The sequence below is a fragment of the Armigeres subalbatus genome, chromosome 2 (assembly GCF_024139115.2).
Source record: "Armigeres subalbatus isolate Guangzhou_Male chromosome 2, GZ_Asu_2, whole genome shotgun sequence".
Taxonomy (NCBI): domain Eukaryota; kingdom Metazoa; phylum Arthropoda; class Insecta; order Diptera; family Culicidae; genus Armigeres; species Armigeres subalbatus.
Genome location: NC_085140.1, coordinates 457,952,251 through 457,980,188, shown reverse-complemented (window position 1 = coordinate 457,980,188; position 27,938 = coordinate 457,952,251).

The window sequence follows — 27,938 nt, the reverse complement described above, 5'->3', positions numbered from 1 at the left end:
CATGAAGTTATCACTTTTTTTACGGGAACATTTTCTTCCTGCGGGAAACCGAATGCGGAAACTGTGCCGCCTATAAATAAAATAAATCCCATTGTGGGCTCGTTAAATGAAACCCATAAAGCCTTATTAAAGACGATGGGATAAAGTTTTAATTGAATGAGGAAAAGCACAACTGAAAGAAACGTGAGGAATTGTTATGCACCCATCGTACAGAAGTCAATGCTGTTACAGCGCTGTTGCTGTAGTTCTGCAGAAATATACATAACCCTAATCAAATCACCTACAGGTGCATAATTCTGTCTTTCTAGTGAATAAGCAAGGAACTGTTTTTTCAAAGAAAAAAAAAACAAATGGTAACGATATTTAGAATTTACTTATTTGTTTTTTCTCCTGTAAAACGAAACCAGTATTTGCATAGTAATGGAAAAGTTTTTTTTTGTTGAAGTGAAATGATAACCTTTCTGCACAACTTAGTTGCGAAGAAAGATGAGTTCAAAATGTTGAGTGAGGACGCCCCTGTTTGGAAAGTCGAAGAGGTGGTGAGGAAAATTTATAGCTCGCAGAAACAGAGACCGCCCGGTCGAAAGATTCATGCATAAGGAAAACTAATGAGGTGCAGTGTGTTTGAGAATTTATGTGCAGCTACTTAAAGAGTTTTGAAAAAAAAGTGATAATTATAATTCGCACTGCTCAGATTAAATCTATTTAATTGATTTAATAAAAATGGTAGGTACGCCTATCAAACTATAAAACTGGTAGCATGGATGAATACAGTTTTGCATATGAACGACGAATTAATAAATAGGGGAAATGTTCCGATCTCCATCTCACTGTACATATATCCATCTCATCGCTAAACAAAGAAATACGGCACCAAATTCGTCGCTTCTTTTTGTCAACATGCGTGCTCACTGCTGAAAAAATAGCAAAAATAATAAACAAAGCGAATTCCTTTCTATTGCTTTGTTTTTGATGGGATGGAAATAGGAGCTATGAGATGAAGTGGCGAACCGTTCCCCTACATCATTGATTTTAGGAAACCGACTGGAAATCAGTTTCGCAGAAGTACCAAAACTCTCTTCAACTTTTTGTCAATTTCATTGAAACTTTTGTTTATTCACGATAAACTATTGAAAATTTCAATTCTTGTCCTACCCAGTAAAAATATCAGAACCAACCAATCCTGTTCATGCATTCCCAACACGGTCATCAGAATGATTTAAGTTACGGGCCTTTTGATCCACCGTTTCATTTACTCTAGGTATGAAAAGACCCATGTTTTGAGCTCGCACGTCGTTTCTGGTAGCGGTCCCAGCATCGGTGACAGTGGTTTCTGCATCTGTAGCGGTTCAGCGGCAAACTATCGAATGGCTATTGTCGGCGTCAGCGGAACTGTGAAATTTTCTTGCATGGTTCTGGATCTGGTTTGATTTTAGTTGATTGGGAAGACATATTCTTCTTCTTATTGGCATTACATCCCCACACTGGGACAGAGCCGCCTCGCAGCTTAGTGTTCATTAAGCACTTCCACAGTTATTAACTGCGAGGTTTCTAAGCCAAGTTACCATTTCTGCATTCGTATATTATGAGGCTAACACGATGATACTTTTATGCCCAGGGAAGTCGAGACAATTTACAATCCGAAGATTGCCTAGACCGGCACCGGGAATCGAACCCAGCCACCCTCAGCATGGTCTTGCTTTGTAGTCGCGCGTCTTACCGCACGGCTAAGGAGGGTCCCAAGGCATATTATTAAAAACAAATAGCAAAATAAACCTCAATTATAGAAGAAAAGGTTGAGCCGAGGCAAATCATCATCGTTTGGTGACAGCAGAAATTTGACTTCGGCAGCAGAACAGCAAGCGCGCGTCGGACAATTGAGTGGTTGCTGTTAGTGAATCGGAAGTCGCATTATTGGGAATTGATCGGTCCTTATCAGGACCAACATTCTATACAAGGGAAGGTCAAGTCTGGACGAATTTGGTTCAAAGTGAAAATTAATCGCTTGGCGACCAAAGAAAGTTGCTGTCCGTTGCATAATCGAAAGCGCGTGTCGGAGAGAGATGCAAAATTTATTCGCATGGAAGACACCAGTATCAGTAATGTGAAATTTGATCTCAAGAATCTGATTTGGCTTTATTACTGTTTGTACCTGGAAAGGCACATTATGGAAATTATTCAAAGTGCAAAACCATAATCGCTTGGCGAAGGAATGAAATGTCCGTCGGTCGCATAATCACGAGCGTGCATTAGAGCGAGAGGCCAAAAATGTTTCGCATGCAGAAATGTTCGCTGCTGCCATGACCATGACCAGCGAAACAAGAAACCAACAGTCCGAATGTTGCGAACGAAATAGCTTGTGCCTGCGAAAAAGCAGCATTCTTGTAATCATCATCTCTTCTATAAAATTGTGGCTCTGGAAATGAACCGAATCAGAATCTTGAGATTAGATTTCCCTTTCACTTGCCATTGAGGATGATTCTACAGTCCCCAGGCAGAACATGCTTAGGAGATTTAGAGTGGGGGAAAATGATGACCTGGGTCTTCGCCGCGTTGATACAGATCTTCCAGTTGGTCAGGGCATCCAAGCCTCGTTGGAGTTTTGCCACTAGCGCTCTGATCACTATACCGTTGTAGACGATGGAGGTGTCATCTACGAACAGAGACAGAATGCCGCCTGCTGGAGGTTCTGGCATGTCGGAGGTGAACAGATTGAAAAGCAGGGGCCCGAGGAAACTGCCCCGGGGGACGATGTTGTGCGCATTGGAACTCGCTCCGCTGATTGAAACCCGGAATGTCCTTGCCGACAGGCAATTGTTGATGATTTTCACCAGGTAGCTGGGAAGATCGAAGCGTTGTAGTTTGTACACCAGGCCATCATGACATACATTGTCAAATGCCTTCTCAACATCGAGTAAGGCTATGGCGGATGTTTTTGAGACAAACTTGTTTCGTCTGAGGGCGTTGGTAACTCGAGTCAGTTGGTGTTCAATTAATCGACCGCGTCGGAAACCAAACTGTTCCTCAAGCAGGATGTTGAGATTTTCGGCAGACTCAAGTAACCGGTGATGAATAACTTTTTCGAATAGCTTGGATTACCCTAGAAGAAGGCTGATAACTTTTTGGGGAGGATGGATCCTTCCCAGGCTTCCGGATGGGGATGACTTTCACTGACTTCCAGGACGATGGGAAGTAGCTGAGCCGGAGACACTAATTAAAGATCAGCGAGAGGTGCTCAAAGAACGGAGCACTCATGTGTTTGAGCTTGAGATTCACGATGCTGTCAAAGCCTGGGGCCTTCATGTTCTTTGATGATGTGATATAGGCCGTCAATTCGCCAGCTGAGATCTCCAACTCCTCCGAGAAGTCGTTGGGAATCAAATGGATGTTGTTAGCATGCTCGTTGACGGCTGCTTCGTGTGGACTGACGATGCTCTGCCCAAGCTTGTGTGAGCTGACGAAGTGACGACCTATTTCAGCGACCTTCTCTGCAGGAGTTATCAAGCGATCCTTAGAGCCATTATTGTCTAGTGGGATCAAAGGTGGAATGGGCCGAGGCTTGGATTTTAGTATTTTGGTCATTTTCCAGAACGGCTTTGCATAATCTGGGAGAGTGCGGATCTTATTCGAGAAATCGTTATTTTTGAGGTCCACCATTCTGGCCTTGATAATTTTTGTGATTCGATTGCAGCGTGCCTTAAGCTCAGGCAGTCCAGTACGCTGAAACTGCCTGCGAGTGACATTCCGCAATCGAATCAAATCTTTGGTGAGTGTATCGATGTTTAGGGAGTTGCTTACCTGCCTAGCCGTCGGTACATGTTGTTCCCGGGCCACCGAAATCGCCTCCTCCATGGAACGTTACTGCCGATCGATTGTTTCAGGCGTTTCCGGCCACTCCTCGTAGTCGACGATGTTGTCCACGCACCTTTGGAACCGGCCCCAGTCCACTCGGTGATAATTTCGCCGGAACTGCTGATGCCGATTGACCGAGGAGCCCACTTCCGCCACTACCGGATAGTGATCCGAACTGAGCTCCTGGTAGACGACCGGCTATGAGACGTGGTTGTTCATGTTGGTTATGTATAGGTCGAGGGTTGCGTGGACACCGGACCGACTCAGCCGAGTGGGAGAATCCAGGCTCAAGATCGTGTAGTGGTCTTCCTCCATGTCGTTGCTCCAGATGGTGCCGTTTCGATTGCCGCAACTGCTGCCCCAAGCTTGATGCATTCAGGTCGCCGGAAATGTCGTCGATCAGCCAGTTCGATGCTTTTGCTCTTGAGCGAGCAAGCGTTTCAGTTGACCAGGCCCTAAGGGTATGCGATAACACACTTTTTCTTAACGAAACGAAACGAAACGAAATTAAAAATGTCTATGTTAATTCGAAACGAAACGAATCGAAAAATAGATTTGCTTTCGATATTTTAAACGATACGAAATCAAGGTTCATTAAATTCGAAATTTTTCGAAACGAAACGAAATTTAGTTTTTTTTCCGCGGAATTTTCATTGAATTGGTTTTACATAAAGTTTCTGATATCATTTTTTCGAAGTCAAATAACTGTTTTGCGACCAATAGAGTTATAGTAAAAAAAGAAGAAGGGTATGATAAATCACCGCGTTTCCGTTTATATGCTATTGACGATGAGGCAATACACCAGCATTTGTAGTGCTTCCAAACAAATCCATCGTGGAGCATGTGCTCCAAAATCTGATCAATTTTTTTATGTCTGATTACATTAAGAGTCTTAGCCCGACTTCTTAAATTTTTAGTCGGATCACTTTTGTACAAAATATGATATTCCAAAAATTGAGGGCACCTTCCGAGACTCGCATTGTTGTAAAAAGTACAACACATTGAGTAAAAATGGGATATCTTTTTAGTCAGTTGACCAATTTGCACCAAACCACCATGTATTCCTCTTAAAAATTAATTCTCCATCACTTGAGAAGATAATAAAAGTGATTCGATAGAGTGACCAGTAATGAATTATCTATTTATTTCAATAACAATTCATCCTAAAGTAGCGCGAGTTTTTCTATTTTATTTCTGACAACAACCATGGAGTTAATTCGCAGTTCTCACTCACCTATGACGGTAGGCGGCCACCAGGTGGCCTTCCGGAAAACCCGGAACGTTTGTAAAAAAAAATGGTATTTTATGGAAGTTCGTCCTACTGCAGCTCATTTTTTTTTCTAAATAATTTCTGACGATGATCTCAGAGTTAATACACAGATCTTACTCTGCTATGACCGCAGGTGACCACCAGATGGCCTTCTGGATAATCCGGAACGTCCGTAAAAATGGTCATTGTGGAGATAATTCACAATTCTCACTCAGCTATAACCGTAGGTGGGCACCAGGCGCCTTCCGGATAATCCGGAGCGACCATAAAAATGGTAATTTAGGAAAGTTTGGCTTAGAGTAGCGGTTTTTCTTCTATACCATTTCTGACAAAAACCTTGAAGTTAAAGCATAGTTCTTACTCTGCTATGACCGCCCCGGTGACCAAGAGATGGCCTTCCAGATAATCCGGAACGACCGAAAAATTGTCATTTTGAGAAGTTCGTCCTAGAGCAACGCAATTTGTTCTAAGCCATTTCTGATGGTGACATTTGAGCTAATACACAGTTCTTACACTGCTACGAACGCAGGTGGCTACTAGACGGCCTTTCCGCAAATCTGGAACGTCCGTGAAAATGGTCGTTTTGTACAGTTCATCCTAGACCAATATTTTTCTTCTAAACTATTTCTGATAATGACCACGGAGTTAGTCAATGCTCTTTACCATACAATATTGTATAGAGTTTTCCACCTTCACCATAGGTAGAATCCATTGGCGTAAATAAGGGGGGGGCCGGGGGGGGGCCTGGCCCCCTCCAGACCTACTTGTAGCCCGCCCAGAAATTTTTTAAAAGTAATTCTAACTTAGTCAGTTTTTATTTCATTTCCATATTTCCTACATATTTCTTAATTTTGATTATGAATTCTATAAACATATTTTTTTTGTTGCGTTATCACATCTATGACCATTTGTTCAGCAAAGAATCACCCAAGAATATACTACGCAAACAAATGAATGATGAATTTTATCATAATAATACAAAAATAGTAGTCATTGATGAAAATAACCACATCGGATATTGAATACCAAATCAATACCTCGTCTAAGTTAAGTTATTTGACAAGTATGATGTGTTTGTAATGGCCATCTAAATTCCTGAAAATACCTCAATGAGGTACCATACCTACTTGATGTACATACAGTTCACTTTGCCTTACTCTATTTACTGTAACTCGATGTGAGTTTCTTGATAATAATTTCGATAATAATAACGAGTGGCCAACCCCAAAAAAACATTGTATAAAATTTGGGGCTCCTCTCAAATTCCAAATTTTAACTCGTTCGCTTGCGAAGGATAAGCTTGCGAGTTGTTATGGTGGTGGACTGGTCGGAACTCAATCTAAACCCTTGCGTCGCGCTCAGACCAATCAGGATAGTTTCCTATTACCTGACAGTGGAGGCTAACAGTGGTTTAGGGTGCTTCTCCTCAAATAAATTACCGTTCGCCAATAATGACACGCCGCAAGCGGGTAGTCTACAAACCGGGGAATGGTAATATATTTGTGGCCAACTATTCCTTTGTCTTCAGACCAATCAGGCTAGTCTCCTAGTACCTGACAGTGGAAGACGAGGAAAAACCTTTACAGAGTCCAATTAATACTCGCACTGTCGAAATGACACGCCGCTCAGCGGGTAGTCTACAATCCAGAGTGCAAGTGTTTAACTGGAAGATCAAGTTTGAACTTAGAAAATTCTCAGACCAATCAGGATAGTTTCCTATTACCTGACAGTGGAGAATTTGTTTAAGTAAAAACTTTAAAGGGATGTCAATATATTTACCTGGGAATTTCTTTGAAGAAGGAGCAGCCAACACGATCGAGGTTCCAAACACAAGTCAATCTCTGTATTCAAGGTACAGGGTATTTATACAATTTTTGGATGATAATTCTAACTTACATCTATTGAAAAAGAAGATTCCGTCACGTCCTGTGAAAAGTTTTATTACCGGCCCTCTCAATGGACTTCAGACATTTTTCCATTGTTCCCTATCTATGAAACCTATCAAAATTCTAAGCATAGAACTTTCCTACAGGGCCCGGTCCTACAACGATTATCGCGCTAATTTACGACCTTTCTTTTAAGTAATAAAAAACGCTTCTACATTGAACGAGACGGATCGATCGTACATTCTTTTGTTATCCCTTTTTTCGTTCAGTCCCTTGCGCTGCACAATTGCATCCATGCCCTTTCACTCGAACGATCGAGTGATCGTGCACCGTGCGTACGTTTTACGACTTTTCTCGCTTATCTATGCTCGCCGCCCCGGACGGTACGTCGAACGCATGGTGCGCGATAGGAGTCAGACCTGCTGTCGGTCGTATGTATTTTGTTTTCCCTACTCTCTGCGGTGCGGCGACGTGCGCATCATCAATTATGTTCCCTAAATTTCCTATCGAGGCTCGGCGACTGACGACGGGATTTGTTCAATGATTTGATTGAATTGCAAATTACGAATAGCACTGTCGCGTTTTTTACACATTGAATAGAGTAGAGTGGGGCAAGAGTACGCACTTAGTTTCCAATCGATCATGTGGCCCTTATGAAGCAAGCTTCTGCATATCAAATCTGTGTCGATGATTCATATACTCTTCCTTTATGTTACCCAGTGGAAAAAATATTGAAATTATTGAGATTCGTTTTAGTAGAACCCTTATTGCAAGACAAGTGAAAAACGCACTCTTACCCCACCGGTGGGGTAAAAGTGCGCTTCGGGTGGGGTAAAAGTACGCATTTATAAAATCATGTGCTTTAAGCACAGAGAACAGACATACAAGTCCGTTCTCAATCGTGTGTAAGGAATTTAACGGCCGTTTTGGAACGCAACACAACTGGCAATCTCGTGGCGGCGCTGGCATCGCAAAGATCCTCCCCACCACTCTGGTTTCAATTCCATAAGCGATTTTTTTTTTTTTTTTTTTTTTTTTTTTAATTTATTTTATTTGCTAATTATCTAATACATGCATTCATCTCTTAGACTAGGTGTTCCGTGTTTTCTTAACACTATCATCCTTATTTGCTATGTTACGCTTTTAGTTATTATTAATACATTTCAATTGCCTCTGGCAGTTAGAATTTTTTCCTCTGGTTGAATTGAACCATGTAGGAATTACAATGTTTTCAACTTAAACTAAACTTAACCTATTTTATACTAAGGGTACAAGGAGTTAATCGTTGCAATAGAAGATTGCAACGATTTTTGTCTAAAATTGGAATTTATTTTGTTGGACATTTGTTGCAATGTCTCAATATTAGAAATTCTATGAAGTTCATTGGTACTATACCACGGAGGCAACTTCAGAATCATTTTCAAAATTTTATTTTGAATCCTCTGGAGTGCCTTCTTTCTGGTATTGCAGCAACTAGTCCATATTGGCACAGCATACAACATGGCAGGTCTAAAATTTGTTTGTAAATCAAAAGTTTGTTCTTAAGACAAAGTTTTGATTTTCTGTTTATAAGTGGATATAGGCACTTAACATATTTGTTACATTTGGCTTGAAGGCCTTCAATGTGATTTTTAAAAGTTAATTTTTGATCTAGCAGAAGTCCTAAATATTTAGCTTCGCTAGACCAATTAATTGGAACCCCATTCATAGTGACAATATGTCTGCTAGAAGGTTTCAAATAAGAAGCTCTCGGCTTATGTGGGAAAATTATAAGCTGAGTTTTGGAAGCGTGTAAGTGGAGAAAATATCCAAACTTTTTTGCAATCTACTACAAATGACACGAAGGCTTCGCCCTTTGGCTGAAAGGCCCGTGTCATCTGCAAACAAAGATTTTTGACACCCTGGTGGTAAATCAGGTAAGTCAGAAGTAAAAATGTTATACAATATGGGCCCCAGTATGCTGCCTTGGGGGACACCAGCCCTTACAGGTAATCTATCAGATTTAGTATTCTGATAGTTTACCTGCAGCGAGCGATCTGATAAATAATTTTGGATCAGTTTAATGATGTACAGAGGAAAATTAAAATTCATCAATTTTACAATCAAACCTTCATGCCAAACACTGTCAAATGCTTTCTCTATATCAAGAAGAGCAACTCCAGTCGAATATCCTTCAGATTTGTTGAGCCGAATTAAGTTCGTAACTCTTAATAACTGATGAGTGGTTGAATGCCCATGGCGAAAACCAAATTGCTCATCAGCAAAAAATAGAATTTTCATTAATATGAACCATCATTCTATTTAAAATAATCTTTTCGAACAGTTTGCGTATTGAAGAAAGCAAACTGATTAAGCGATAACTAGAAGCCTCAGCTGGATTTTTGTCCGGCTTCAAAATTGGAACAACTTTGGCGTTTTTCCATTTATCTGGGAAGTATGCCAAATGAAAACATTTGTTAAATAAATTAACCAAAAGGATAAAGAGCTCTCAGGAAGTTTTTGATAAGTATGTAGAAAATACCATCATCACCAGGGCTTTCATATTTTTAAATTTTTAGTAATAGATCTTACTTCTTCCAAATTAGTTCCAAAGAAGGGTCAAAAACATTCTCTTGATTGAGAATGTCTTCGAAGCTCCGTGTAACCTGATCCTCAATTGGACTAGTGAGACCTAGACTAAAATTATGGGCACTCTCGAACTGCTGAGCAAGTTTTTGAGCCTTTTCGCCATTTGTTAATAAAATTTTATTTCCCTCTTTAAGCGCTGGAATTGGCTTTTGAGGTTTTTAAGAATTTTGTTAATTTCCAAAAGGGTTTCGAACTGGGATCCAACTTCGAGACATTATTCTCAAAGTTGGTATTTCTCAGAATAGCGAAACGTTTTTTAATTTCATTTTGCAAATCTCGCCAAATAACTTTCAACGCAGGATCGCGAGTTCTTTGGTATTGCCTTCGCCTCACATTTTTAAGACGGATCAGTAGCTGAAGATCGTCGTCAATAATAATGGACTTGAATTTAATTTCACATTTCGGAATTGCAATGCCTCTGGCTTCGACAATTAAATTTGTCAAAGATACGAGAGCATTGTCAATATCACTTTTGGTATCGAGAGGAATATCAACATCAAAATTCCTATCGATATACGTTTTATATAAATCCCAATCAGCTCTATGATAATTAAAAGTAGAGCTGATTGGATTATAAATGGCTTCTTGTGAGATTTCAAATGTCACAGGAAGGTGATCAGAGTCAAAGTCAGCATGAGTTACCAATTGGCCACACAGCTGACTTGAATCCGTTAAAACCAAATCAATTGTCGAAGGATTTCGAGTGGATGAAAAACAAGTTGGGCCATTGGGATATTGAATAGTATAATATCCCGCAGAACAATCTTCAAATAAAATTTTACCATTGGAATTGCTTTGAGCATTATTCCATGAACGGTGTTTGGCATTGAAGTCACCAATTACGAAGAATTTTGATTTGTTGCGAGTCAGAATTTGAAGATCAGCTTTCAACAAATTCTTTTGCTGCCCATTGCATTGAAAAGGCAAGTAGGCTGCAATGAAGGAAAATTGTCCAAAATTTGTTTCAACAGAAACTCCCAAGGTTTCAAAACTTTGGTTTCAAACGAAGAAAATAATTTATGTTTGATACGTCTATTAATGACAATGGCGACCCCACCACAGGCGCTGTCAAGACGATCATTTCTGTAGATAAAATAGTTTGGATCTCTTTTAATGGAGAGTCCTGGTTTTAAATACGTTTCAGTTATAATGGCAATATGCACATTATGAACTGAAAGGAAGTTGAATAATTCATCTTCCTTACCCTTTAGAGAGCGGGCATTCCAATTTAGAACTTTCACACAATTATTTGGATCCATTGAAACGGAGTCCGATAACAATTTTTGTGTGTACTTTATACCAACCTGAACAGCTACAGGAATGGTATTTGCTTTGAACATTGCATCAATCATGTGATGCAATTGTTCAGTTAAAAATCAAAAGCCGAAGCAGACATGCTACCTGAATCGACAACATGCCCGTTATTTTCCGTTGTGACATTGGTATAAACCTCATTTTGAGAAGAGAAATTTTGTCTACCAGCAGCGATGTTTGCATACGTAGGTACATTGGAAAAATTGGAATTTACTGAAGTGCTTGCTACCCGTTGACGAGCTGCAAAATTTGTTTGTGAATTGTGGTGGGTATGAATTGCTCGACCGGTAACCGGTTTCGAAATTTGAGCGTTTGAAAAATTTCTACCCGTCGAATCTGGGATCCGATTGGAATTTCCCGTCATCAATTTTGCACGGAATTCAAAACTTTTTGCGTGAAGGGCATTCCCAGAAATTGGATTTATGATTGCCCCCACAGTTTGCGCACTTAAATTTATTGAATCTTCTCTCACAGGACATGCGTCCTTGGCGTGAGAGGTTCCACCACAAATCATGCATTTAGCATCCATGTGACAATGTTTGGTTCCATGACCCCACTTTTGGCACTTACGGCACTGGGTAGGGTTTTGGAAATTTCCCCCAGGCCTGCGGAAATGTTCCCATGTAACACGGACATGAGACATAATACAGGCCTTTTCCAAACTTTTCATATTATTTAGTTCACTTTTGTTAAAATGAACTAAATAAAATTCTTGAGAAATGCCCCTCTGGGAAGTACCAGAGTGGGATTTCTTTTTCATCTTAATTACTTGGACTGGTGAAAATCCAAGTAATTGAGCAATTTCAATTTTAATCTCATCCAGTGATTTGTCATCACTGGGGAGACCTTTCAAGACGACTTTGAACAATCGCTCAGTTTTGTCGTCGTATGTGAAGAATTTATGGCGCTTCTCAGTTAAATAGTGAAGAAGACGTTTGCGATCGTCAAAGGATCCCGGCAAAACGCGGCAGTCACCCTTCCTAGCAATCTGAAATGAAACCTTGATCCCCTGAAGGTTACTCAAAATCTCATTCCGGAAGCCAGAAAACTCGGCAACAGATACCACAATTGGCGGAATCCTTTGCTTTTTCGCATGAATCGAATCACCTGGGCTAGAGGTAGATTCGATTTGCTCAATTTCATCATTAATCAAATCGAACTGATTGCTCAGTTCGATTGGAGAAGAATTATTTCCGATATTAGAGTTAGAAGGAATATCTGAAGTCTCCAGCTTCCTTCTATTTTTTCCGCGCTTGGGCAGGACGGTCTTGAAACCTTGTTTCTTTGAAGCAAGCGGAATATTCAGAGACTCCCCCTTCCTCCTGTTTTTGTCAATACTCATTGCTGAGCGTGGGACGTTACCTTCTAAGAGGTTTTTATAGAATGGCGTCCAGGATTACCACCGCTTGTCGGAATTTTACTTCCGCAAACGGGTCCAACGTAACACGAAGGCACGGGTCCTTGCAAAGATCGTAACAGGATCAGTGGGTACAAATAAGCGCTAAGAAGCACCGTTGAAATTAAAATAGCTTCGGGTAGTATTAAAAACTTCCTTCCGCAAAGAGAGAAAGAACCGCACAGCACGAAAGCACGATGCGGTCTGAATTCCATAAGCGATGTTTCTTTCTTTCTCACACTATAGCGTAAGCGATTTTACTGCCATCAAAGAGCGCATGGTTTGTGTTGTGATGAGATGTTTCGTTGGTGAACAGCAGCTACCCCCTTTGACTGTATTTTCATTATTGTAATTCTTTTGAATCTGTACCGTCCCTTCCATTACCCACAAAAATTGTCACAGCCAGCAGCAAAGCACTAAAAAGATGAAAATGCCATAAATTGTGCTCAGGGTTATTCATGATTTTTCTACCATTCGTCTATATCCCACCTAGTCGTTTAATTCGGGTTGCGTAGAGGAAGCTAACTAGCATTCCCGGTAGTGAATTGTTTCGGAACACTACCTCTCTTTGATAGTAGTCAACATATTTTACTAATCATAATCTGGAATGCTGTTATAAGCATATATCTATTCAACAATATGAAATTGAGAAGTGGCATAGGTAGCAAAAACTGTATGTACTTGGTAATTGAATAAGGTTGCTAGAGTGAACGGAATGCATTTCGTAGAATTTGATTTTTTACCTTGTTGGTTCCATAGCGCACGAAAAAAAAAACATCAACAATTTCCACGTGTTGGAAGAGGCGCAAACTTGGTATTATTTTGGCGCGCAATTTTTGTTTGATGAAATGTGACAGCTTGTACGCATGACATCATGAATGACAGCTAGCGCCACCAAATGACGTATTGCCACAGTCAGTATTCTAACGTACGTTGATTTACACAGCTTTTTGAGTAAAATTTGTTCTAGCCTGGATGTCTGTTATCTGTGCTTTAAGTATATATTAACACAAATAAGAGTTAATAACATTTAATTGACGTTTAATGAGCATATACTAGGGAATGTTTAAAGATTACGAAACTCTTGAAGGGGGAGGGGGTCCTAAAAATGTGCACTTTCATACGAAAAACCATTGTTTTTTATATATACAAAAAACTACAGAGGTCAGGTATATATCAGGTTTCGCGTACGCCATACAAACGAAAATCCACCAATCACGTTACGTTAAATTTGGTTATTTCATCACCCCTCCCCCCTATCTTACACTTTTTGTATCAATCCACTAAAAAATATGTGGATCCTCATACATCTTGCAACCCCTCCCAACTAAGCGTTGCGTAATTTATGAATGTTTCTTTTGATTAATCAAAATTATCATTTAGATGAAATTGTGTTTTCATACTATGTTTAGATGTACAACAAGTCCTAATACAATTTCATTATTTCACTTCAGTGCTTTGTTCGCTAAGTCCTTTCTAACACCAAATTACTTCAAATTATCCCTAAAACTTGTGATAATTTCGAATTCTGTCCCTTTTTTCTCAGTTGTGGATCTTTACGCTTTGGAAGTAGTCTTATTCCGGCTGGAGATACGGGTTTGACATCAGAACTTGAAGATTCATATGCGTACTCTTGTTCCATCGGTTATCGGTTATCCTGCGTACTTTTACCCCACAGTCCCAAAAATTATTCAAGTAATGGTTTTGACTTCTTGGAAAACCAACCAGATCGGTGTTCTACACCATAAAGTACTCTATACAATAGGTTATCGAAATGGTATAATGTTCACCTGATTGAACGTATATATGGTAATGGAATACTAGTTGCGGAAACACAATTATTTTTAGCAAAATGACCAAAAAATTATCTAACTCCATATCTCCCTTGTTGCTTATTCAAATCGTTTACAATTACATATGATAATAGTTGGCCAGAATACCTGTCAAACTGATGCTGTGCTGCTAATTTATCTTTTTTTTTATTACTTCAAAAAATCAAAAACGTACTCTTACCCCACGCGCACTCTTGCCCCACTCTACTCTACTGGTAAACTGCCGCTAACCGCATGTCGAGCACATCTGTATATGGACGCCATATACATATGTGCTCGACTGGTCTGCGACGTTAGGCATAAGGACGTTAGGCATAAGTACGTTAGGCATAATGGACGCTAGGCATAACGGACGATAGGCATAATGTACGTTAGGCATAATGGACGTTTGGCATAATTCTGCCTTCTTTATGTCATAGGCTGTTCTTTGGGTCATTTTATGCCTAACGTCCATTATGCCTAACGTACATTATGCCTATCGTCCGTTATGCCTAACGTCCATTATGCCTAACGTACTTATGCCTAACGTCTTTATGCCTAACGTACTTATGCCTAACGGGGTATACCCGTGCTCGACTTGCGGTTAGCGGTAGTAAAGGTCTTATTTAGCCAAAAGGAAGCAACTTCAGCTAAAAAAACTAGGATGTGATAGGAACGCAAAAAACGGAATTCTAATTGGATGTAAGACACAAAATTTTCCTGCATTTCCAATTTAAACAGTTACTGCTAGACTAGCCGAGTTGAAGGTACAGCATTGGAAACGATACGGAAATTCATTTCATGTTCTAGCGATTGCTGGAACATGAGCAATATGGATAAAGATACAAAGTAGGCGAATGAAATGAGCCCGAGATCGAACCCAAGGCCTCCTGCGTATAAGACAAAAACAGTAGCCATATGACTACCAAGCACACTTTTCTGAACACATTGGTTATCAAATCCCAAATAAATGTAGACGGTGCGTTTAAATGCCACATATCCTGAAATATCTAACAAAGCTGGTTTATTTATATATCACCACCAAGCGGATGTAATCCAAACTAAACAGTTTTTCAAAATATTGGTTTTCATCCTTGAACAGCTGTGTAGAAGATGACCACTCTTTAATATCACATATCCGGGGATATATAACCAAAATGGTGATCTCAGATACACTAGCACTACTCTACGGATGAATTTTAAACTTCATAATTTTTCAAAATATTAGTTTACAATCCCCAAACACCTTTGTAGAAGACGACAACTTTCTAAATCCCACAGATCCCGAGATATCGAAGAACTGATCTCTCATATACACTAGCGCCGCCTTACGGCTGAATTCTGAACTAAACAGTTTCTCAACATATTGGTCTCCAGTCTTTGAACAACTTCGTAGAAGACGGAAATTTTCTAAATCCCATGGATTCCGATATATCGAGCAACACTGGTATTTTCATATACACTAGCGCCGCTAAGTGGGAGAATTAGAAATATTTTTTTTTCTTGAATCATGGCCACATGGGATTGAAGATGGATTTAGAATGTTTTCACTACTCCAGGGTTTTTTGAATTGTTATAAGAAACATTGCGCCATTTTTTGAGAAAATTGACTATTTTCCCTGGTGTTCCGTTGGTACCGGACCAGCAGAACATCCATTGGATTTAAAAAATGTCCTCAATAGAGAGTATATATCCCCTTTATTATTTTCCCGAAAAAATCACGTTGATATCATTTGAATTGGCTTCATTATAACGGATTTTCGGCCTGTTGTACTTTTTACAACATGCGAGTTCTCGTGGTATGAAAGTTGAAGTGAGTGGGGGATGGTTAAACTTTTCGTTTTCTGTTTAAAAAAAATCACAAATTTGTTTATTAACGCCTAGTACATAACCTAATTCTGTCTTTAGTCGTTTTATAGAAGAAAACTTAATACGTATTTATCGACTCAGAATGAGGTTATGTAGTAGGCGTTAAAAGACAAGTTTGTATAATTTAAAATTTTGAAAACAGCTTAATGATTTTATTCAGCGGCGCTGCCAAAATTTTGGATAATATAAAGCAAACTAGAAGATTGGATTTGCTTCGAAATTTCGCGGAATTCCGTTAAATTTCGTTAAGCGCTAGTTTTTTCCAGCGAAATTTTTGTAATTTATCGAAACGAAACGAAATCAAGAAATCAGATTTCGCCATGCTCAAATTCCGCGAAATTCCGCGGAATTTCGTTTCGAGCCACCTGAAACGAAATTTTTCGAAATACCGCATATGCTTACCAGGCCCACCCTAGCAGACATTTTCAATAATGAACATGCCAAGAGTGAAGACCTGGTCGAAACGGGTTTTGCAGCCGCGCAGCCGAATGGCGAGCTGTGCAAAGATCGGCATCAGCTGCTCCGGAGTGTAGAGCGGAGCAGATTCTTCCGGCGGGTCATATATGCATGTATAGCTTTTGATATAAGTTGTCATATACAAGCAAGCATACTTGTATATAATGCACTGAATCGCTATATACCTACTAAAGAGGAGGCCATATACGTACTAAACAACGACTTTCTTAAGTTTTCATAAGCATTATTACGATCTAGTAAGCACAACAAAAAATATTGTAAGCTGCCATGTCTCGAACATTTGGCCTTTGGATCTAAAGGCTAATGCTCTACCGATGTGCTAAACAGCAACTGTTGAAAAGCAGCAATTTTTTGACAATCATAATCTAGATGAAACTCTAGTGTTGACTACGATATAACAGTTGAACAGAACATATACGATGTCTATCACATTTATACGATTCAAGTACTATGTTGTTGTACGTACAAATGTAGCTTGACTCTTATATGGAAACTGTTTGTTATTGTTCCGATAATGTTCATACATAAAACGATTACGCTGCATTCCAAACGATTCTGCCCACATATAAACGATGATGAAATGTCAACATCAACATTTCGCGGTGTTTACCACTAGTACTGAGTTATTTTCATTTGTTTTAAGTTTAGGTTTTTTGTTTTTCAATGTTTGGCAGTGGTACGGAGCACATGTTGGCAGGATTTATACAACGGAATAAGATAACAGTATTTATGCAATGGAGTTAAATCACATCGGATAGATTGCAGTAAGTAGAAATGAAATTTATTTTGTCGCAGAGAAACAGTGGGCTTTGGACCGAACCCGCAGAAGTAAAAATTATTTACGTAAACGCACATCCGTATTCGATTTTTATGACAACACGAATGTGGATATACGATATTCGTGAGTCAATCAGATTAACCGGATATTGTTTATATCATTTCGCGATTTTTTTCAACACAATCGTAAATATTCCATATGCAGGTACATAAGTTAGTAATCATATTTGGGCTATTTTTATAAGTAATCATTTACGAGTGCGATATAAAATTGCAATATATGCTATCAAAAATGAAAAAGGCGGGTCTGCTGACTCTGACGCTATAACGTTCCATGTTCTGCCGTTGGATATTGAAACGCATCGTTCTGTTGTTTCGTGAATTCTTGCCGCGCCCGAATTTTTGCAATTACACGGTAGTGATCCGAGCCAATGTTCGGGCCTCTGAAGGACCTTACATCTATAACATCTGAGAAATGCCGTCCGTCGATCAGCACGTGGTCTATCTGTGAACAAGTGCCTCCACTCGGATGTTGTCAGGTGTTTTTGCGAATATTCTTACGTGCGAAGTAAGTACTGCTGATTGCCATCCCTCTAGCAGCAGCAAAGGTAACAAATCGCAGACCATTATCTTTGGTAGCAGAATGAAGGCGTACCAATGACAGGGCGAGAGAAGCTTTCTTTTCGAATCTGCGCATTTGCATTAGAGTTTCCATTTCCCGGCCATTTTCGTTGTCCCGGGATTCGGGATGAACTTGTTCGTATATCCCGGGAAATCCAGGATCCCAGATTTTCGATATTTCCTTAGAAAACTTATTTTTTGATTTAAAAACGATTTTATTCAATGTTCAGGGGTAAAGTTCATATTTTAAAAAGGCCAGATAATACAGATTTCTAATTGGAACTCAATTCAATTCTAATTTGAATCGATCCTTTCGAGAAAAAAAAAACGACTTCAAGAAGCAAATAATATTCACGTTTTTCTTGGAAGGTAGAGTACCCTTTTGGAATATATGATCGCAAAGTCCGAGAAGAAGAGTTCGCTGGCGGTTGAAGTCGGCTTGACTATTTGCATTGTTTTGAATATGCATTGGGCTTAGACAGTTGCTGGGATTGCATTCAATACCCTAGTGACGAAAGATGGAAGATGCGCAGTAGAATCGTAGTGGGCCCATAACATATTGGATATATGGGAACCCCCTCACAAAGAAAACTAGAGAAATACAGAGTATCCTCCAACCCATGGCAGGCTACTAATTGATACTTTTGCCAAGAGCTGCAGCTCTTCCTAATCTTGAACAGATCGCTTCCTAATCTTGATGTTAATCGTTAATTTATCGTTATCGCCGATAAAGTTAATTGTGTTCAACGTAATCGCTTGCTGCAATAAAAATGAATCAACTCAATTATTATCGGAGTTCGATAATTTAACGTAAGTTACCTCGATAATTTAACGATAATGGGTTAATAGATTACGCGATTAAAGTTGGTATACAATTTTGACAGAAGCCGAGAATTGGACAAATTGATTGCAGCCTGTTGACCAGAGTTGATTTTGATCGAAGCGATACACTAAAAAATTAGGCAGAGCATCGGGGTCGGACCACTTGTACTTGCGCATGTTCTGGAAAGTTTGTTGTTCGAACGTCGATTGGAAGGACATGAATTGGATCAAGAATTGTTTTGGAGGCAAGAAGCTCAGTAAGACTGATTTAATGTTGGGCGGTGCGAAAAGATTAGCAAGGCAAATATCAGCTAGTGTACACAACCTCGCTGTAGACGGGAGATGGCAGGCGCCAAATAGGGGAATCTAATATTTTTTGTGAAGGTGTTCTATTAACTATATCTCCGATATTTTCATGTCTGTTCCTCTCTTACTTATTTAATAATATGATGATATCGATTGTGCATCACAATGAACCTTGGCTCCGTATACATGCCTGAGTCTACCAAATATACGAAAAAAAATCATGTCTGATGGGAGGTATGAAAATATGATTTGAGTTTATCACCAAGTTATCAAATTGGGTTTCGCGTTCAAAGCAAATAACTTTTGTGAGAAGAAAAATTACATTGTTTGCGAACCGGAAATGAAATAGTATTTTTTGTCCCGGGTATCCCGGGATTTTCGGGATTTCAAAAATAATATCCCGGGAATCGGGAAATCCCGAATTTTCCTAAATCCCGGATTTCCCGGATGGAAACTCTAATTTGCATCCTCGATGACAATCTCTTTTCGGAGTATTTTGTGCAGGAATACCCGGAGAATTCCTTACGAAGTGTCCAGATAAATATTTGGCGGGGTATCCGGAGGAATTCGTGGTGAAATATCCGGTGAAATTTCTCGCGGAATATCTGGAGGAATTCCTGGTGGAACATCCAGTGTAGTGTCTGAAGCAATACCCGGAAGAATTTATTGAAGAACATTCGGAAAAAAAATTGAGGAAGTTCGACACATTTGTGTTATTTATCCCAATTTTTTTGCCCATTTAATTCCAGGATATCCAACATGCCGAGGTTATTCCAACCCACATTCAATTTACAGCCCCAACTTTAAAAATCAGCGCCAGGAGTCATATTCAGAATTTCAAAATAAAATCTTTTACACTTCACGTAATCCTACGTCCAATTGGCGGTCGTGTCTCGGATACAACCTTCTATTTTTTCTCTCCCTGAGGTAGCTCTGTTTTTTTAATGGAAAACCGTTCCCCCAGACCACGAGAATCGATAAGTTTACTCAACTTCATTGATAAATATGAAGAAATATTTAAATTATGCAATCCATGCCTCAAATATTCTATTATTTATTTATTGAATTAAATGTGACCAATCAATCTACTTCAATAAACCTGAAATTAATTATTTAATCGTCCTATTAATTCCCGTCCTTCAACGCATTCATAATCAGTTCACCTAACCGCTGCTGGCTGGTTCGCAGTCAGTCGACGTTGTCCGAGGTCGAAAAGATCAATCAAACTTCTCTACAGCTTTACGACCGGATCCTTATCATCTTTCCAATCCGCTTCAGTGCAAATTGTTCCCTAATTTATCCATCCTTTGGGTGCGGGTGCTCGGTGTGTTTTGTGAAAATGGGAAAACTCATAAAAGCTGCCACATGGATCGTTAATTTGGTAGTGACTGATTCTTTATGACATAATTCAATAACACTTCATCTCTGGATGGAAATCGTGAGCAACAAAGCACAAGCACAATTACTGCATCGTTAAAAGTGTGGACTTTTATTTATTTTTAACGACGGTGATTATGATCAAGTCGCCGCGCTGTTGCTATTCGCTAGTATTATGCCCAATGAAGAAATAGCTCCGTCGGCGAAAATTCGGGCTGGTGGGTGGTGTGATTTTATGGCGGACAATAATTTTGAAATGGTTACTTTCGATAATGCAGTACACATTTCAGATAACAATGGACATTAGAATATCAAATCTTCAGGACCCAGTCCAAACTAATCAGCGTTGATAACATGAATTATAACACCGCTTCGTTGTATCACGGAACAAGAGAAAACAGGATTTGAACAAATTGTGGTTCTTATTAGTAAGATATTCTTGATCATATTGGAGAAATAATGTTGTTTTTTAAAATCTGGGTACCTTTGGCATAATTCTGGGTATGTCCAGGTTACCGGGTGGTAATTTTTTTTCCTGTTCGGGTGTGCCACTGTGACCAGTTATTAGATCTATTGTAGCATTCCCCGTATCCTTAGTGTTTAACACTACAAGTACCGAGACAAGATTTGTAACGTAAAGTACCAAGCTCGCAAAAAACGTGGAACGGCAACTTTGAGCATCCCGATCTCAGCCGTTTCTCAACCAAATCACTTGATTTTTTTTTAGAGAACAATCTGTGGGATGTCGAAAATCGACTACTGAAGACAGATTACATTTTCATGCAATGGAAACTGAAAACCAGCCGGATAGTTCCGTTCCACGCTTTTTGCAGTCTGTTTATGGCCAACCAGCATATTGCATGCAAGTTGTACCAAACTGCTTGTATGCAAAATTATGTGGAGCATAAGAAACATTTGGATGAATTATAGTTCAGTCAAGAAAATCTACACGGAAGAATAAAAGTGTCGTCTGAGGTCGAAATTGAGTGAAATAAACCTCCATTTGGGTAAATAAGTTTTCCGATTGGTACTTTTTTTAACATGGGAGTAAAGGCAAACTACTTAAACCCCATTTCAGACCGCATCGTGCTTTCGTGCTGTGCGGTTCTTTCTCTCTTTGCGGAAGGAAGTTTTTAATACTACCTGAAGCTATTTTAATTTCAACGGTGCTTCTTAGCGCTATTTGTACCCACTGATCCCGTTACGATCTTTGCAAGGACCCGTGCCTTCGTTTTACGTTGGACCCGTTTGCGGAAGTAAAATTCCGACAAGCGGTGGTAATCCTGCAGGGACACCGTTCTGGAAAAAAAACCTCTTAGAAGGTCACGTCTCCACGCTCAGCCATGAGCATTAATAAAAACAAGAAGAAAGGGGAGTCTCTGAATTCTCCACTTCCTTCAAAGAAACAAGGTTTCAAGACCGTCCTGCCCAAGCGCGGAAAAAATAGAAGGAAGCTGGAGACTTCAGATATTCCTTCTAAATCTAACGTTGACATTATTTCTTCTCCTATTGAACTGAGCAATCAGTTCGATTTGATTGATGACGAATTTGAGAAAATCGAATCTACCTCTAGCCCAGGTGATTCGATTCATGCGAAGAAACAACGGATTCCGCCAATTGTGGTATCTGTTGCCGAGTTTTCTGGCTTTCGGAATGAAATCTTGAGTAACCTTCAGGGAATCAAGGTTTCATTTCAGATTGCTAGGAAGGGTGACTGCCGCGTTTTGCCGGGATCCTTTGACGATCGCAAACGTCTTCTTCAGTATTTAACTGAGAAGCGCCATAAATTCTTCACATACGACGACAAAACTGAGCGATTGTTCAAAGTCGTCTTGAAAGGTCTCCCCAGTGATGATAAATCACTGGATGAGATTAAAATTGAAATTTCTCAATTACTTGGATTTTCATCAGTCCAAGTAATTAAGATGAAAAAGAAATCCCACTCTGGTACTTCCCAGAGGGGCATTTCTCAAGAATTTTATTTAGTTCATTTTAACAAAAGTGAACTAAATAATATGAAAAGTTTGGAAAAGGCCTGTATTATGTCTCATGTCCGTGTTACATGGGAACATTTTCGCAGGCCTGGGATAAATTTCAAAAACCCAACCCAGTGCCGTAAGTGCCAACCGTGCCGTCATGGAACCAAACCTTGTCACCTGGCTGCTAAATGCATGATTTGTGGTGGAACCTATCACGAAACGGACACATGTCCTGTGAGAGAAGATTCCAATAAATTGAAATGTGCAAACTGTGGGGGCAATCATAAATCCAATTTCTGAGAATGCCCTTCACGCAAAAAAGTTTTTGAATTCCCGTGCAAAATTGATGACGGAAATTCAATCGGATCCCAGATTCGACGGGTAGAAATTTTTCAAACGCTCAAATTTCGAAACCAGTTACCGGTCGAGCAATTCATACCCACCACAATTCACAAACAAATTTTGCCGCTCGTCAACGGGTAGCAAGCACTTCAGTATAATCCAATTTTTCCAACGTATGCAAACATCGCTGCTAGTAGACAAAATTTCTCTTCTCAAAATGAGGTTTATACCCATGTCCCAACGGAAAATAACGGTCATGTTGCCGATTCAGGTTGCATGACTGCTTCCGATTTTGATTTTTTAACTGAACAATTGCATCACATGATTGATGCAATGTTCAAAGCAAATACCATACCTGAAGCTGTTCAGGTTGGCATAAAGTACACACAAAAAATTGTTATCGGACTCCGTTTTAATGGATCTAAATAATTGTGTGAAAGTTCTAAATTGGAATGCCCGCTCTCTAAGGGGTAAGGAAGATGAATTATTCAACTTCTTAATAGTTCATAATGTGCATATTGCCATTATAACAGAAACTTATTTAAAGCCAGGACTCTCCATTAAAAGAGATCCAAATTATTTTATCTACAGAAATGATCGTCTTGACAGCGCCTGTGGTGGGGTCGCCATTGTCATTAATAGACGTATCAAACATAAATTATTTTCTTCGTTCGAAACCAAAGTTTTTGAAACCTTGGGAATTTCTGTTGAAACAAATTTTGGTCAATTTTTCTTCATTGCAGCCTATTTGCCTTTTCAATGCAATGGGCAGCAAAAGAATTTGTTGAAAGCTGATCTTCAAATTCTGACTCGCAACAAATCAAAATTCTTCGTAATTGGTGACTTCAATGCCAAACACCGTTCATGGAATAATGCTCAAAGCAATTCCAACGGCAACATTTTATTTGAAGATTGTTCTGCGGGATATTATACTATTCAATATCCCAATGGCCCAACTTGTTTTTCATCCACTCGAAATCCTTCGACAATTGATTTGGTTTTAACGGATTCAAGTCAGCTGTGTGGCCAATTGGTAACTCATGCTGACTTTGACTCAATCACCTTCCTGTGACATTTGAAAGCTCACAAGAAGCCAGTTATAATCCAATCAGCTCTACTTTCAATTATCATAGGGCTGATTGGGATTTATATAAAACGTATATCGATAGGAATTTTGATGTTGATATTCCTCTCGATACCAAAAGTGATATTGATAATGCTCTCGTATCTTTGACAAATTTAATTGTCGAAGCCAGAGGCATTGCAATTCCTAAATGTGAAATTAAATTCAACTCCATTATTATTGACGATGATCTTCAGCTACTGATCCGTCTTAAAAATGTGAGGCGAAGGCAATACCAAAGAACTCGCGATCCCGCGTTGAAAGTTATTTGGCGAGATTTGCAAAATGAAATTAAAAAACGTTTCGCTATTCTGAGAAATACCAACTTTGAGAATAATGTCTCGAAGTTGGATCCCAGTTCGAAACCCTTTTGGAAATTAACGAAAATTCTTAAAAAACCTCAAAAGCCAATTCCAGAAATAAAATTTTATTAACAAATGGCGAAAAGGCTCAAAAACTTGCTCAGCAGTTCGAGAGTGCCCATAATTTTAGTCTAGGTCTCACTAGTCCAATTGAGGATCAGGTTACACGGAGCGTCGAAGACATTCTCAATCAAGAGAATGTTTTTGACCCTTCGTTGGGAACTAATTTGGATGAAGTGAGATCTATTACTAGAAAATTTAAAAATATGAAAGACCCGGGTGATGATGGTATTTTCTACATACTTATCAAAAAACTTCCTGAGAGCTCTTTATCCTTTTTGGTTAATTTATTTAACAAATGTTTTCAATTGGCATACTTCCCAGATAAATAGAAAAACGCCAAAATTGTTCCAATTTTGAAGCCAAGGCTTCTAGTTATCGCCCAATCAGTTTGCTTTCTTCAATAAGCAAACTGTCTGAAAAGATTATTTTAAATAGAATGATGGTTCATATTCATATTCTTGATATAGAGAAAGCATTTGACAGTGTTTGGCATGAAGGTTTGATTGTAAAATTGGTGAATTTTAATTTTCCCCTGTACATTAATTATTTATCAGATCGCTCACTGCAGGTAAACTATCAGAATTCTAAATCTGATAGATTACCTGTAAGAGCTAGTGTTCCCAAGGCAGCATACTGGGGCCCATTTTGTATAACATTTTCACTTCTGACTTACCTGATTTACCACCAGGGTGTCAAAATCTTTGTTTGCAGATGACACAGGTCTCTCAGCCAAAGGGCGTAGCCTTCGTGTCATTGTAGTAGATTGCAAAAAAAGTTTGGATATTTTCTCCACTTACTTGCAAAATGGAAAATTTCCCTGAATGCTTCAAAACTCAGCTTATAATTTTCCCACATAAGCCGAGAGCTTCTTATTTGAAACCTTCTAGCAGACATATTGTCACTATGAATGGGGTTTCAATTAATCGGTCTAGCGAAGCTAAATATTTAGGACTTCTGCTAGATCAAAAATTATCTTTTAAAAATCACATTGAAGGCCTTCAAGCCAAATGTAACAAATATATTAAGTGTCTAAGTGTCTTAAGACTTTTGATTTACAAACAAATTTTTAGATCTGCCATGTTGTATGCTGTGCCAATATGGACTAGTTGCTGCAATACCAGAAAGAAGGCACTTCAGAGGATTCAAAATAAAATTCTGAAAATGATTCTGAAGTTGCCTTCGTGTATAGTACCAATGAACTTCATAGAATTTCTAATATTGAGACATTGCAACAAATGTCCAACAAAATAATTTCCAACTTTAGACAAATATCGTTGCAATCTTCTATTGCAATGATTAGCTCTTTATAACCTTAGTATAAATTAGGTTAAGTTTTGTTCAAGTTTAAAACATTGTAATTCCTACATGGTTCAATTCAATCAGAAGCAAAATCTGTACTGCCAGAGGCAATTCAAATGTAATAAAAAAAACTAAAAATGTCTCATAGCAAATAAAGATGACAGTATTAAGAAAATACGGAACACGTAGTCTAAGAGATGAATGCATGTATTAGATAATTAGCAAATAAAACTAAAAAAAAAAAAACTTCAACCCCATTTACTCAATTTTGGCTGCCCGTACGGATGTTCGAGGTTGGGTGAATTGAACTCACTATTGGGTAGTTTATTTATCCGTGTAAGGAATATTTTGTGATTTCAAAGAATATGCGGAAACTAAAATTCCGAAAAATTCAATCCAGGATCCTTCCAAAACAAATCATAACGCGTTTCTAAAAGTATGACGATTCTAGAGGTTCAATCCAAATGTCATGACAAAGAGAGGCGGCGGTTTGAATATTGCCAATATCCGCGTGATATATGTTATGGATCCTTCCTTTATTTCCTTTATCCTTTATTTAGAAGAACAGAACAAATTTTGAATGAGTACAATATTATAGCAAACAACCTACAAAAAAGTGAATAAAATCTTTTATTATAATTGAAATTGTGGAAAGTAGGTACACAATTAGTACAACATGCTATTCAATTTTGCATTGCTTACAGGATCAAAAATTTAATGAATATTGAAAAGCTGTCGACTTCGAGTCATGTACGAGACACTGAAGACGGCCTCACAGTTGAGGTCATGATACGTATCTGTAAAGATAACAAAACGTAGTTGAGTTAAATGGAAAGTATTGAACTCGTCTTAGACAATTAAAGACATTCCACTAAAAGAGCTTGAATAATTTTTCTGAAAAATAATTGTTTATACCGAAACCAACATTATGTTGCAAGGTCTTCTTTAGCCGTGCGGTGAGATGCACAGCTACAAAGCAAGATCATGCTGAGGGTGGCTGAGTTCGATTCCCGGTTCGGTCTTGGAAATTTTCTCGACTTCCCTGGGCATAAAAGTATCATCGTGTTAGCCTCATCATATATGAAAGCAAAATTGATAGATTGGCTTTAAAACCTTGCAGTTAATAACTGTGGAAGTGCTGATCGAACATCCAACAAGTAATTCAACATATCCGAACACGTTCTTAGTGCCTCTGAAGAAAATTTTAGAAAAGTAGGTATAGGCAAAGATGTATAATCTTCTTCTCTTCTCTCTTCTTCTATTCTTTCTTCTTCTCTTCTCTCTTCTTCTATTCGTTCTTCTTCTATTCTTCTTTCTTTCTTTCTTTCTTCTTCTATATATAAAAATGAGTTAACATTTCCTTTGAGGCAATATAGCTGGATGAACCGATTAGTATGATTTATGCACGGCTCGATTCAGGGCGATAGTTAAAAAACCAATACAATGCTAAAAGTTGATGAATTGTGAAGAAATTTCAGAGTGCGTTACTGCAATATTTGACATTTACAAAGCAAGCGATCCCGGGCAACGCAGGCACAGGGTCCAATCTGCTAGTAAAGTATATAATTGAAAAGTATAAAAAGCTTGCATATAGACCAAATCACCTTACATTTCCCTCAAGAGTTGTTTACCTCGGGCCACAATAGAGTCCAATAGTTCCTTTCATCGTAACCTTACGTTTAGTAGCATCACGCGAATTCGGAATTCATTCCACCAAAAACTCACTGGATTTTCAATAAATTTTTCTTCGAGCTATCCTATCTCAAAAACTTCCCAAGAACTAAATACACTAGATATTTTGGAAAATGCTAAGTTCAAAAAGCTTCTACAAGAATTCTCGGAAATCCTGAAGCATTTTTAGAAAATCATTGATACACATCTTACATGTAACTCTGGGTAAATTCTAAGGCCGAGGGGTTCCTTCTAGAATTTTAGGTAATTTATTATTAGTTCTGATGATCTGGGTGTGTTCCTTTTGAAGTTATAGGGAATTCATTCTATTGAGACAGGAAGGGCTTCCAGTGAAGATACTAAAGAATTTTCCGTTGAATTTTTGAAAGGATTCCCATTGAAGATGCTGGAGGATTTTTCAGTGATGCTCCTGAAACCTAGTAGAATTCTGAAAGGAATTCCTGGGAGATATTGTTGAAGTAATTTCCACAGGAATTCGTTGATGAATACCTGAAGGAATTCCAGGAAAAATATGTGAATTCCTGCAGCAAATCCAAAAGTAGTTCCAGGAGGATTTTCATGAGAAGTTTCTTCAGGAATTCCTGTAGGAATATTTGGAGAAAGTCCAAGAATAATTCCTAGAGCAGTTCCAGGAGGAACTCAGGATGAATTTCCTAAAATTCTACTTGATGC